This window comes from Cryptomeria japonica, chromosome 5, assembly GCF_030272615.1.
Source record: "Cryptomeria japonica chromosome 5, Sugi_1.0, whole genome shotgun sequence".
NCBI classification, from domain to species: domain Eukaryota; kingdom Viridiplantae; phylum Streptophyta; class Pinopsida; order Cupressales; family Cupressaceae; genus Cryptomeria; species Cryptomeria japonica.
Genome location: NC_081409.1, coordinates 705,441,484 through 705,456,641, shown reverse-complemented (window position 1 = coordinate 705,456,641; position 15,158 = coordinate 705,441,484).

The window sequence follows — 15,158 nt, the reverse complement described above, 5'->3', positions numbered from 1 at the left end:
ATATGGTGTCACGAGACACCATATGACCCCTAACAATATCTAAGGGGTCATATGGTCTCCTGTGGGGTTATATGATGTCCTAGGAATCTTTAGGACACAATATGACCCCTTAACACACCACACAACCCCTGATGATACCATATGGTATCCTAAAGGGTTTTAGGACACAATATAACCCATTAGGATACAATATGACCCCTAACAACTCCTAAGGGGTCATATTATGTCCTAAGGGGTCATAATACATCATATGACCCCTAACGACATTGTATGGTGTCTTAAGGGGTCATATTGTGTCCTAGGGGGTCATAGGACACCATATGACCCCTAATGACACAAAATGACACCTAATGATACTTGAGGGGTCATATGGTCTTATAAGGGGTAATAGGACACCATATGACCCCTTAGCACACCATACAACCCTTAATGACATAATATGGTGTCCTAAGGGGTCATAGAACACCATATGACCCCTTAGGACACCATACAATGCATAATGACACCATATGGTGTCCTAAGGGGTCATAATACACCATATGACCTCTAAAAACACTATATAGTGTCCTGAGGGGTCATATTGTGTCCTAAGGGGTCATAGGACACCATATGACACCTAACAACATAAAAAGATGCCTAATGATACCTAAGGGGTCATATGGTGTTCTAAGGGGTAATAGGACACCATATAACCCCTTAGCACACCATACGACCCTTAATGACACAATATGGTGTACTAAGGGGTCATATGGTGTCCTAAGGGGTCATAGAACACTGTATGACCCCTTAGGACACCATACGATGCATAATGACACCATATGATGTCCTAATGGGTCATACAACACCATATGACCCATTAGGACACAATAAGATGCCTAACGACACCTAAGGGGTCATATAGTGTCCTAAGGGTTCATAAGACACCATATGACCCCTTAGGACACCATACGACTCCTTGCGACACCATATGGTGTCCCAAGGGGTAATCTGGTATCCTAAGGGGTCATATAACACCATATGACCCCTTAGAACACAAGAAGACACAAAATGACCCCTTAAGACATAATATGACCCCTAATGACATCATATAGTGTCATGAGGGGTCATATGACACTATATGACCCCTTAGGACACAATACAACCCCTTAGGACACAAAATAAACCCTAACAACACCTAAGGGGTCATATAGTTTCCTAAGGGGTCATAGGAAACCATATAAATCCTTAGCACACTATATGACCCCTAATGACACGATATGGTGTCCTAAGGGGTCATATGGTATCTTAAGGGTTCATAGAACACCATATGACCCCTTAAGACACCATAAAACACATAAAAATAACAAATAGTGTCCTAAGGGGTCATATGGTGTCCTAAGGGGTCATAGTACATCATATGACCCCTTAGGATACCATATGACCCATAACAACACCATATGGTGTCCTAAGGGGTCATAGAACACCATATGACCCCTTAGGTCACCATATGACCCCTTAGAACATGATATGACCCCTAATGACATCATATAGTGTCCTAAGGGGTCATACGACACCATATGACCCCTTATGACTCAATATGACCCCTAACAATGTCATATAGTGTCCTAAGGGGTCATATGGTGTCTTAAGGGGTTATAGAACACCATATGACCCCTTAGGAAACCATAAGACCCATAACAACACCATATGATGTCCTAAGGGGTCATATGGTGTCTTAAAGGGTCATGAGAAACCATATGACCTCTTAGGACATAGTATGACCCCTGACAAAACCTAATGGATCATATGGTGTCTAAGGGGTCATACGATGTCCTATCACCCTTTAGGACATAATATGACACCTTACCACACCATACAACCCCCAAAGACACCATATGGTCTCCTAAGGGGTCATAGGACACCATATGACCCGTTAGGACACAATATGACCCCTAAAAATACATAAGGGGTCATATGGTGTCTTAAGGGGTCATAGGATACTATATGACCCCTATCGACACCATATGGTGTCCTAAAGGCTCATAGAACACCATATTACCCCTTAGGACACCATAAGATCCATAAAAACATCATATGATTCCCTAAGGTGTCATATGGTGTGCCAAAGGTTCATGAGACACCATATGACCCTTTAGGACACAATATGACCCCTAACAACACCTTAGGGGTCATATGGTGTCCTTAGTGGTCATATGATATCTTATGACCCATACGAACCCTAAAAAACACAATATGTTGTCCTAAGGGGTCATAGGATACCATATGACCCCTTATGACACCATACAACTGATAACAACACCATATAGTGTTTTAAGGAGTCATATGGTGTCCTAAGAGGTCATAGGACACCATATGACCCTTTAAGACACAATATGACTCCTTAGCACACCATACGACCCCTAACAACATCATATGGTGTCCTAAGGGTTCATAGGACACCATATGACTCATTAGGACACAATATGACACCTAACGACACCTAAGGGGTCATATGGTAAAGTTAGAGGTGAGGATAGGTATGACAGAGAGATGGCATTTGGGGAAGAAAGAATTAGAGAGAGTTGGGGGTAATTAGGGGTTGGGAGGAGAGGGGGGATGGGAAAGTATCAACAAAGGGAGAGAAGGAGAGATGAGGAGAGAGGTCTAGAGAGAAGGTAATTAGGGGAAGGGGGGGGAGAGAGAGGGAGGTAGTATCAAAAAAGGAAGAGGGGGGAGAGAAGGGGAGAGAGTCCCCTAATTACCCTCTCTCTAGTCCATCTCTTTGTTAATACTTCCCTCTTCCCCTCTGCTCTGCCTAATTTTCCTCTCTCTATCACTCTCTTCACCTCTCTCCACATCTCTCCCTCTCTTCTTATCTGATAATTACACCCAACTCTCTCTCACATTATTTATTTCCCTCAATTACCCTTGATAACCTATCTCCTCTTATGGTTTTATCGATACTTCCCTCTCCCCCTCTCCCCACCCCCTAATTACTCTCTATGTCTCTCTTCAGCTCTTTCCCTATCTCTCTTATCTCTTTGTTGATACTTTCCCCTCTCCCCCTCTCCTCCTACCCCCTAATAATCTCAAACTCCCTCTCGTTCTCTCTTCACCCCAATCATCCCTGCCTCTCTCTCTTCACCTTCTACCTAATTACCTCTAGCTCTCTCTCTCACACTCTCTCTTCTCCCCAATTAATCTCTCATTGTCACCTCTCCTGCCCTCTCCTTGTCTCCTCTGAATTTTGTTGCTAGAGATGAGAAGGAAATGCAAAGAGACTAGTCTAGATCTTAGGGAAGAGAGAGTGACATAGAGGAGGAAATTATGAAGATGTAGAAATATAAGCACCTTGTAGAGCTTGAGAGAATGAATGAGGTATTCAATCACAATTAGAGATATAGGTCTAGAGAGAGATGTATAAATATGGACAAAAGAGAGGGAGGAAGAAACAAATAGGTGGAGTGATAGGTTTAGGAGAGAGAGGTGGAGAAAGGAACAAACATAGATAACATGGTTTATCAAAATTTATCAAACTCAATAAAATTCATAAATTTTCTATTATTAATTACTTATTTAGTTTATTTTGAGATGATTGTTACAAAAATTCATGCAATGGGAAAATAATATGAAAAAGTCATGAGTTTTTTATGTTTTAAAAATGAAGGATGAATTTAAATTAATTATAATTATTTTTTAATACAAATAATTGAAAATCTACCTATTCCATATTATATAGCTCTTAATTACCTTTCCAATGCCTGTAAAAAATGAAAATCTTGATATAAAACGCAAAAGTTATGCCCAAATTACTAACATATATTTTTTTATTTTTTCAAAATCGGATATCCAATTTTAATGGATATCCGATTTTAAAACAAAATTTTTTCCCTCCATCTTTTCGTTCGGGTTTGCTTTGGGATTTGGCTTGGAAGTGACAAGCTTGGAAAGTCAACTGAAAACATGTTTTTCAGTATTCCTTGATTTTCCAGACTTTATACTGGTGGCTGACGACTTTTTGTATAGCCAAAATTGATAAAACGAAAAGGGTTTTTTAAGGATGTTCTCAGCTTTCCAACAATATAAGGCTTGTCTTATTTTGCCTTTAATAAATAATAATTATTTATTTTCTAATTGAATTCTGACAAAAGTCCTTATTGATAGACTGATTGAAAAACACTCATTACTTTCAAACCATATAACATTTTTTGAATCTAAAACATGCGTCACATCCTATGCTTCGTCTAATATAGGTAAAAAAAAAAAAAAAAAAGAATTTCATAAGGTTTTGACCAAGTTAAGGTGGTCAGACATAGGAGTTTCTGAATTTATGAAGAGTTGTAGTAAAAAATTCATAAATAATTATTTACTTTATAAAAAATTATAAAGAAAGATGTGTCACGTCTGGACATGAGTCTAATAAATATATTATAAATATTATATAAAATATTATGATTTGATTGTGATTAGGGTGGTCAGACATACACCTACTTCTTATCTTTTTCCTGAAATTTTTGTACCAATGCATTGAAATTAAAATTTTTCATCAAATAGGTTTTTTTTTTCAAAAAACAACTAGTAGCTTAGAAACTAAATTCAATTTTCTATAGATTTTCTTCTTACATATTTTAAAAATAATGTTCATAACTTATTCAATTTTTCATGTCAAGTTGCATAACTATGATTTTTTGAAATTTCATTGCCACTTAAGGGCCTGTTTTGGCACACCATGATCCTGCACATACGCATTTCCTTGAGTAGAAACATAGATTTTTGAAAGGCTACTTGTAGCTTGATAAAAGTGGTGACTCCCCCATCATAGGGATCATCTATTTGTTATGCTCGTGCAAGACTTAGTATATCACATCCTTACCTGCCACAACGGGATTCATAAGGTATGCAAAACCAGAGTTGAAGAAATATCAAGATGTGGGCTGAAATTATCGCAACTGGCCATTTGACATTAGGGATAAAGTGTGTTTGAAGTGTCTTCATTTTGTGTCAAGACAAGTGATAAACTGAGCCGACTTCAGGCTTTTTGGAAAAACATACTCAAAAACATTTGGCAAAGGGGTCATAAAGTTCAAAGATTGGGTTGATTTAGACCCACACTTATTTGTGCCTTTTGAGGCAACATTCTTGTGTTTGTGTGCTTTCTTTGTTTTCTTGTCAAAGAAAAATCAAAAACCAATTCAAAAACAAGTATTCATCCAACACAGATTTTCAACACCAACATTTGGCAAAAATCAAAACAAAGTAGCAAACTATATGACCATCCTTCACATTTTGAGAAGGAAGAATCTTCATCAACATATCAATTTGAAGAAAAGACCATTGAGCTCAAAGGCTTTCATCAAAAGAAGGAAATTTTTCTATCTCAATAGACAATTATTTGTCTCACATAGAACCTTCTTATGTCACATGTGTCTATATCTTCAAGGAAAATCCAACGAGTTTTCTCAAGAGTCTTTAAACCACATAGCTTTTACTCAATATAGAGCTTTGAGTTATCATAAAAACAAGGGAGGCAAAATCAATCCTGCCTTCTTTCCAAACATTTGCATCACATATAACATAGCTCGGGAAGAACCACCAACCCTCGAAAGAGAAGAGGAATAATTTGGCCCATTTGTAACACAAATTTTTTATTGAAGTTAACATTTCATTCATTCTCACATTCATACATCATCAAGTCATTCCAACTCTCGAAACATAAAGAGGTCTTGTCCTAAGTTCTTTTTCCATATTGCTTGATTCAAACACAACACATCACTTTTTAGAGAGTCTCTACATCTAGGATAAACTCATCCTAATAGGCATTTATACATCGGTTAAAACTAGTCTATGAATGCATTCCCTCATTACTAGGTAGTTGGGTCTATAAAATATCTCAGGCCTCTCTAAACCTTATCATATCAAACATTGTCCACCAAACACAACAAGCAATTCATAGAAGGACTTTGGTAACATCTACCTTTAGTGTTAGAGATTCATATGCAAAACACTTCACTAAACATTTATCTCTCATTTCATCACCAACTCATAATCAAACTAGATCAAGGTCTAGACAACTAGAAATTGAGGAGGAAGAGGAGGAAAATCTCAATGAATTCCAAGAAGCCCTTGGAGGAAACACAAATGATGAAAATCCAAGTACTCCTACTCATGCAACAATAGAAAAGGCACAACACAACTCCCTCTTCCATCGAGTTTTTGACGAAATCCTCAAGAACAATGCTGATGCTCACTTTTTAAGGCTTGTCCAAGAGGGAGCCAAACTACCCTATGATTTTGATACTGCACAACTAAGGCAAGCATCAGAACACCATAGTCGTAATGAGGGTGGAAGAGATCAAGATAACTTCAAATATGAACTTCATCAAGAAAATCCCCCACCTCCTCCTCCTCCTCCTAATGACATTGACATGTTGAGGAAACAAGTCAAAAATCTAGCCCAACAACTCCATAGTGGTGTGAAAACTACCCAGTTTTCACTTAATGATATTTGTCCCTATCCCTTTGATAGGAATCTACATATGCCACGTTTTCCATGAGGGTTTAAAACACCTAAGTTCGAAAAGTATTGGGGAAAAGGAGACCCTCGAGATCATGTCAAGGAATTTCATTCAGCTTTCTTAGAAGTAGCATATGAAGACACATACCTAATGCACCTCTTTCCTCAGAGTTTGGGAGGGACAACCACGTAATGGTTTTCCCGACTAGCAGGTGACATTAGGACATTCAAAGAACTGGTCCAGAAATTCATTGCACATTATTCACACAACATAGAATGCGATGTCACCATGGCCGATCTGTGTAACACCAAGTAAAAACCAGGGGAGCTATTTTCAGCTTTTCTACGATGATGGCGACAAATGTCTAGCAAATGTTCTCTTCAGTTACTTGAACAAGAACTAGAGGAAATATTTATTTCCAACTTGAACAAAGAAATGGAATTCCATCTAGACATGAAAGGCACATAGTCATTTAATGACATGATCACCCAGGGTTTAAAATGTGAATGAGCCCTCATCAAAAAGGGGCTTATCAAGATATATAATGAACCAAAAGATGACCCTTGCCCGCGATTCAATAGTGATAAACCTAACTTCTGGAATAAAAACTGATGCTTTGCAAAAAAGGATTAGAAAATCTGGTTTGATGGCAACACACACAAGAACACAAGAAGCAAATGTTAGTGTTAGCAACCAAGGATTATTCTAAACAGGCATATCAAGAGAGATATTGAGCATGAAATAAAAAGCATACAAACATAGAATAAATAAACAATGCTCCTCCAAATGCTAACCAAGATGCTCATAGTTGCTCCTCCCTTGTTCCTCTCCTCTCCAAGTTCAACATGAGTGTAGCTCTTAGCTTTTAGCACTAGGCATGGATGCCATATGGAGATTCAAGATGCTTGAATATGATAAACAAATGCTATGCAAGTGTAGATAACGATGCTATGAAAAAGCTCTATGCTAATACTAGTATAACAACAATACTCTAATGCTTCCTCCTTTGCTTGAGGAGAAAGGTTCTATTTATAGAAGAAATGGGGAAATGAAGGGTTAAGATTGAGCAATCTTAACAAGGGTTAGGATTGAAAGATATTCAATCCATGTAAGACTTTCAACCCAATCCCATGTTGACAAGTGTCACCATGAGGAGGCTTGAGAGGAGAGATAAGGAGCATTAAATGCTTGAGGGGACATGATGGTTACCCTAGGGGGTTGGGTTAGGGTTAGGTTAATGGATATTCCTTTTATCCAAGAGAAATGAATGTGCAAGGGTTAAATGGTTACCTTAGTCAAATAAATAAATGCTTTGAAGAGACCTATGAGTCAAAAGGATGGTTAAGTTAGAGGAAAGTCTCTAACCAAAGTTAAAAGGCGAGTTAACCATAAATGGTTATGTAAGAGCACTTAATGGTTTGGAAGACTTTAGAGGTTAACCATTTGAAGACATAAAGCCTTTAATGGTTATTGAAGACTTTGGATGTTTTTGAGAAGTGACTGCCTTTTATTTAGGAATTTGACAATGATTAGGATAGAATTAGGCTAATTAGGAGTTAGAAGAATCTAGAAGGGATTTAGGCATGCAAGTGGATTTTGTAGGAGAATGCAAGTGGGAGGAATTTTGTGATTTTCAATTAAAATAAAATCATTTATTTCAATTAAATGGTGTAATTTGCATTTGGATAGATATTTAAATAAATATTAATTTATTTAAATGTGAATGTGAATTTTGGATTTTATTTAAATAAATCTTAATTTATTTACATGAGAAAAAGGAAGATAAAGCATTAAATGCTTGAAGACTTTGAGGGAAACCATTAAAGATTTAAGAAGACTCTAGAAGGAAGCCATTATGTTTGAAGACTTTAAGGGAAACCACTAAAGGCTTAAGAAGAATCTAGAAGGAAGCCATTGAGCTTGAAGACTTTAAGGGAAGCCATTAAAGGTTTGAAGTGGGTGAGGATAAATAGGATTTTAAATAAATAATTTTTTTATTTAAAATAGTTGTGCAACTTGCATTTGTAGAAAAATACAAGTGGGTGGAGGATAAAGGTGATTTAAATAAATTTATTTAAATGTGAGAGATGAGATTTTGGGGGATTTAAATAAATATTTTAATTTATTTAAATGTGAGAGAAGATTTAATTAAACAAATTTGATTTATTTATTTAATTAATGGTCTAAATTTGGTTAAGTGAATTAAATCAAATAAATTAAATAATTTATTTAATTAATAGGAGAAGAGGGTTAAGATGAATTAATTAAATATTAATTTAATTAATTAATTATTGATTGATAGTTAGATAATCAAATAAATAATAAATATCCATTTAATTAAGTGGACAGATTTATGTGACTACATTTGCCCCTCTTTGAGACAGTGCGGTTTTACGCATCGTTTCAAAGAAAGAAAAATAGGTGTGAAGAAATATGCCCCATAAATGTTAATTTAGTGGGTGGTATGCCCCCTCGAGAGATGGGCCAATTTTTTTTGAAAAATAGGGCAATCTCTCGAAAAAGAACAAGAAGTGGAGGGGAGCTAGAATAGAAGAAATTAACAATAACAGTGAAAGAATGGAAGAAATCAGAGTTAAAACAGAGAAATGAGCAAGCCTTTGAGTACCCTTATGTCATGCAAGAGATACAGTGCGATGGTAGTGTGTGCTTTTTGATTGATACTGTACAATTGATCAAAATTGGTTGGACAATTTGGTGCAATTGGTTTAATTGCCTCGGTCGAGTCAAAGTGTGGCAGTTGATGTCAGTTGTTCACTTGGACAAGATAAAGTCTGAGTAAGTGAATCAAAGTGACCTATTGTGACTTAGACAATTGATGTAATTGCCCGATGAAGTCAAGGCATTTGAAGCAAAATACTCTTTGAGACTTAGACAATTGATGTAATTGTTCGTTGGATTGTGTTTGATTAGTTGATCAATTGATAGTGTTTACATTGTAGGTTGGTTATGGTGAATCATAGCAGCCCCATTGAGACTAGGTCATAATGAGAAATGTCTGTTGTAGTCTAGGTGTGCCATGATCGATTACCTATTGAGACCCGAAGATACTTGATCAAAGTATCTATTGATAGTCTAGGTGTGCGTGAGTCGATGTACCTATGAAGATAGAGTAACTTGATTGATTGGGTTGATGAGAAATGATGTAGGGTATGTGATTCTGATTATCGAGATGGGGAGGGTGAGGGGGGGTTTGATGTTAGATAGAAGAAATGGAGGACCTATGACTCATTCCTATGGAAGAAGAGTAAAATAGAGTACCCATTGTCATTACTATGTATGCATGATTTGCATCTATTATGAATGTATGGATGGATGGGATGCAAAAAAATGCAATATATACAGATGAGATGGAATGACGATCCATAGTGCTTTATTTTTATCATCGAGCATGGTAGTATCAATCTTGGACGAGGTAGTAGGAACCAAGTTTGGAGCATTGTACCTGCAAGCAAGCAACATAAATAATAAAGAATATGGACCCTCCATAATGGTTCATTCTCATATGGTCGAGGTATAAGTTGTAGTCAGCAAGCCATAGTGATCCATGACTATATTTCACATAAGATCACGTAGATTAGTGAACTTCCCACATAGACACCATTAGTACATGCCCTAGAACTTCATTGGAAGAATTTGCAGAAGATAAACAAACAAAATGATACTTAGGAACCATCTCGATCACTCTAATCACTTGTGGATATCTCGGAGTAGCGTAGGAACCTGATATAAATGAATAAATAACTAACAAATCGACCAAGTACTTGATAGCTTTAACATAATTTTCTTGTCAAAGAAAAATGTTATCTTGTCTTTATTTTGGTGAGGAAAGATTTATCCCTGTTAAGACAGTTTGCATGTCGATGTTGATTGTTTGGTCGATGTAATAAGTGGTCATCGTTTGAGTATTTTAGAATGTGTGTTTGGTATCTTCTTGGATGTGTATGTATAAGGTGTTGTCATGTTTTTGATTTATTTTTGATGATTTATGACATTTTTTGGATTTTGTGAGTGTTTTTGAATATTTTTGGTATTTTGTGAGACAATTTTGAATGTTTTTGGTATTTTGTGAGACAGTTTTGAATGTTTTTGGTATTTTGTGAGACAGTTTTGAATGTTTTTGGTATTTTGTGAGACATTTTTGAATGAAGAACTCAATGAGTCACAAGTAATGCAGAATCCACTTCCGTCAAATAGGTTAAGGGCATTGCCCCCAATTTAGACATGACTATGAAAAAGTGGGATGCAAGATGCATGAAGTACTATCCTTGATTGCAGATCAATAACAAGCCATGGATTTGACTGATGGATGAATGGATGCAATGAATGTGATTGAAACAAGTCTAAAAGACAATGGAGCCATAGCATTTATGAGTGGCACCTGTTTGCTCGGTTTTCACCATCGCACTTACCCAAAGTGCCACCGAAGTGGTTGTTCACTGTTTGGATGCATGATTTTTGTTTACTATTTTGATGTTTTTGTATTTTTTTCAAGACATTTATCTGAATGTTTTTTGGTGTTTTTTTAATATGTATTGGAGCTTGATGCTCTGTATAGCTTATGTATGAAACCATTTGAGGGTATGTTGTTGATTGGATCTGCTAGCGGTTCTCCTTCTGAAGTAGCAAACTGATATACCCCAGACCCAAATACAATAGTGATAACATATGGACCTAGCCATTTTGATTCAAACTTTCCTTGATGTTCTCTATTTGGTTGGTTACGAGGATTCTCTCTAAGAACAAGATCACCTACCTCAAATGCACGAGGTCTAACTTGATGATTATAACTTCTGATCATGTGCTGTTGATAGGATTTGAGGTGGTTGTATGTATCTTGTTGCCTTTCAACAAGTAGTTCGAAGTCTTGGAGACATGATACTCTATATGCTTCATCATCTATGAGATTATGCAAGGAAATCCATAGAGCTCGACCTCGATAGGAAGGATGGCTTCTGCACCATAGAGCAGTGAGTAGGGAGTTGCGCCTGAAGGGGTTCGAATGCTAGTTTGATACATCCATAGTGCTGGATTTAATTGAACGTGCCAATCACGACCGACATCATTGACTGTCTTCTTGAGGATTCTTAATATGTTCTTGTTTGATGCTTCAACTTGACCATTTCCTTGTGGGTAATAGGGAGTGGAAAAGCGGTGTTGGATGTGAAACTTCTCACCGAGCTCATGAACATCCTAATTTTTGAATGGGAGTCCATTATATGTGATGATGGACATTAGTACACCATACTGACAAATGATGTAATTAAGGATGAATGAGGTGATCTTCTTGTCGGTGACTTGGGTAAGTGGAACAACTTCAATCCACTTTGTGAAGTATTCGGTGGCGGTAATAATGAATTTGTGGCCATTGGATAAAGATGGATGAATTTTAGCCATAATGTCAAGTCCCCATTGACAAAAGGGCCATGGTGTTGTGATTGGTTGCAATTCTTGTGCTGGTACATGTATTAGGTCTCCATGAACTTGGCATTTCTTGCATTTTTTGACAAAATAGTAGGAGTCTTTTTCCATGGACGGTCAATAGTATCCAGCGTGCATGATCTTCTTTGCTAAGGAAGGACCACTTGAGTGAGTCCCACAAATTCCTTCATGTACCTCTTCCAAGGCCTTTTTATCTCATCCTGTTCCAAACATTGAAGGAGAGTACCATCAAGACTGCATCGGTATAGGGTTTTGGCAATGATGGTATATCGAGGAACTTGGTGAATGAAGGTTTTGCATTGGTTATTTGATTGGTTAGGAGGAAGTGTGTGATTGCGTAGGTAGGTGTAGAACTTACCATACCATGGGGATTCAGAACCAACAAGGAAACATATCATCTCGGATTCGGGGATATCATAAGTTGTTCTACCAAGAACTCGTAGCGTGTTGAATTATGTGGAAGATATAGGAGAGATGCAATGGTAGCCATAGCATCAGAAACTCAATTCTGATCTCCAAGTATCTACTCAAAGGTGATAGTAGTAAATGATGCTTTTAAATTGTCCACCATTTGCTTGTACAACATGAGTTTATCATCCTTGGTCTGATATTTGTACATGGAAAAGTTAGCCTGTAAGACTTCAAGATGCTGTCACCTTGAGGTGTGATAAATAGAATTCCTGCCCCCGAGCCATGCCTAGTATATGAACCATCAAAGTATAATTTCCATGGTTGTGCTACTATGATCATGAATATCTCTTCATCTAGAAAATTGGAAATAAGAGGATGATCGCCTAGGAGGGCTGCATCGGCCAACTAATTTGCAATAACTTGGCCCTTGATAGCCTTACGGTCCACATAATCGATGTCAAATTCACTTAGAATAATCACCCATTTGGCTAAGTGGCCTATCAATGATGCTTTGCTGAGTAAGTACTTTAGTGGATCGATCTTAGCAATGAGTTGTACTTTATGTGTTAACATGTAGTGCCTCAGTTTAGTGGCTGCCAAAATTACTGCTAGGTAAGCTCACTCAATAGGTGTGTAATTGAGTTTATAGCTGACCAATGTGTGAGAAATGTAGTATACAATACACTCTTTTCCTTCTGCATTATGTTGAGCTAGCAGTACTCCCAATGTTGTATTAGTTGCTGAAATATAGAGAAATAGAGGTCTACTTGGATTTGGTGGGATCAAAAATGGTGTATTCATGAGATAGTCCTTAAGAATCTTGAATGCTTGCTAACATCTGGCATCCCATTAAAGCAAATGTTTTTGTGTAACAAGTGTGTAAAGGGGTGACACTTATCTACTAGTTTTGCAATGAATCTTTGGATGGATTATAGCCGCCCTTGTAAAATCTTTAGCTAACTAATATTATTTGGAGGTGGCATGTCCATGATTGCTTTGACCTTTGTAGGATCGACCTCAATGCCTTTGCTTGAGACAATGTATTCTAGAAGCTTCCCTGAGGTTACTCCAAAGACAAATTTCTTTGGGTTGAGTTGAACATGATATTGTTCCACTTTGTCAAATATTTTCTCTAATATTACTAGATGACCTTCTCTTGTTAATTATTTTGCCAATAAGTCATCAACATAATCTTCCATTATGGTATGCATCATATCATGAAAGATGGTGGTCATTGCTCTTTGATAGTTCGCCCCTACATTCTTTAGACCAAAAGGAATTACATTCAAACAATATGTTCCCCATAGACATGTGAAGGTAGTTTTATGTTGATCCTCCAAAGCAATCTTTATTTGGAAAAGCCATCGATGAGAGAAATCATGTCATCTTTGGGACATGCCTTGTTTAGATCTCTGAAGTCAATATAGATATGGAAGCCTCCATTTGGTTTGTTGAGAGGTACAAGGTTGGAGATTGAATCTGCATAATCAATTGGTCTAACAAAACCAACATCCAGGAGTTTCTTAAGTTCTGCTTTGACTAGTACCGCAATCTAGGGGTGCATCTTGTGAAGATTATGTTTGACAAGCTTAGCTCCTTCTACTACGATGAGGTGATGCATGACTAAATCAGGATCAAGACTAGGCATGTCTGCATATGACCATGTGAAGTTGATCTGAAACTTCTGGAAGAATTCAATAAACTTAGGTTGTTCCTCTAAAGTTAAAAGAGATGCCAGATGTATGTGATGAGGAGTCTCAAGGGTCCCTACGTTGAATTCTTTTGTTTCATCAATAAGGATTGTTGATCTTTCCTGATTTGCACTAGAAGGGAGAATGTCAAACCTTTCATCTGTAGGTGCCTTAGAGAGGTTTTCACCATTGGATATGCTCTTTCTTTTTACTTTTTTGGGATCAAACAGTGCCACAGTGTGGTTTTCACTGGAAGATCCATGTTTTATTGTAATATTTTTGCACTTGAAAGGTTTGGCATCCACCCCAAAGTATGTTGCGCTATTAAGTTCAATGGTGAATCCAACTTTGTGATCCCCACTTGGTATGTTATCCCATAGTTCCAAAAATTCAATGATTGCCTCATCATTTTGGAAATGGTGAAGGCATGGGGGATTAGATTGGTTCCATTTGATGAGTTTAGGATGGATAATGGGCATTACCTCATCGATCAGGTTAAGTTCATAAGATGTGTCAGTGAGGGTCAAGACACTATGGTGAAGGTCATTAATGGTACTCTCCCTGTTAGAATCGGGCACAGGACGTGACGTAGGGTCTGTGGAAGGTGTTTCCAGTTCATGAACCCAAGAGGTTTTGATCTATGCTTCTTCGTAAATAGGGATTTCTTTGTGAAGTGGAGGTGGTGATGTGTCTTCCTCATCTGAAGTATTGAGATGTACTGAATCAAATTCCCACTCATGTGAGTCAGTCTCTGAGTCACTTTCCAATATCCTATTACTATACCAAACTGGGATATCCTTTGAGTTAAACACTGCAGGTGTGATCGACTGATGTACCTTTGGAGATGGAATGGTTGGTGCTGCGGGGAGGATTATTGGGATTAGTGAATCCAATACTGGGAGTATCGACATTGTTGAAGCTGCTTCTTCTAATGGAATTGTTAGTGTTGTCAATACGGTTGGGGGTTCTGATACTGATAATGGTGTTATTGATGCAGTTGCTATTGCTGATGGGGTTGTTGGTTTGATTGGTGGGATGATTAGTGCTGTGGATGGTATTGATGGGATTCTTAGCCGCATTGTGGCAATTGGTGTGGTTTTTG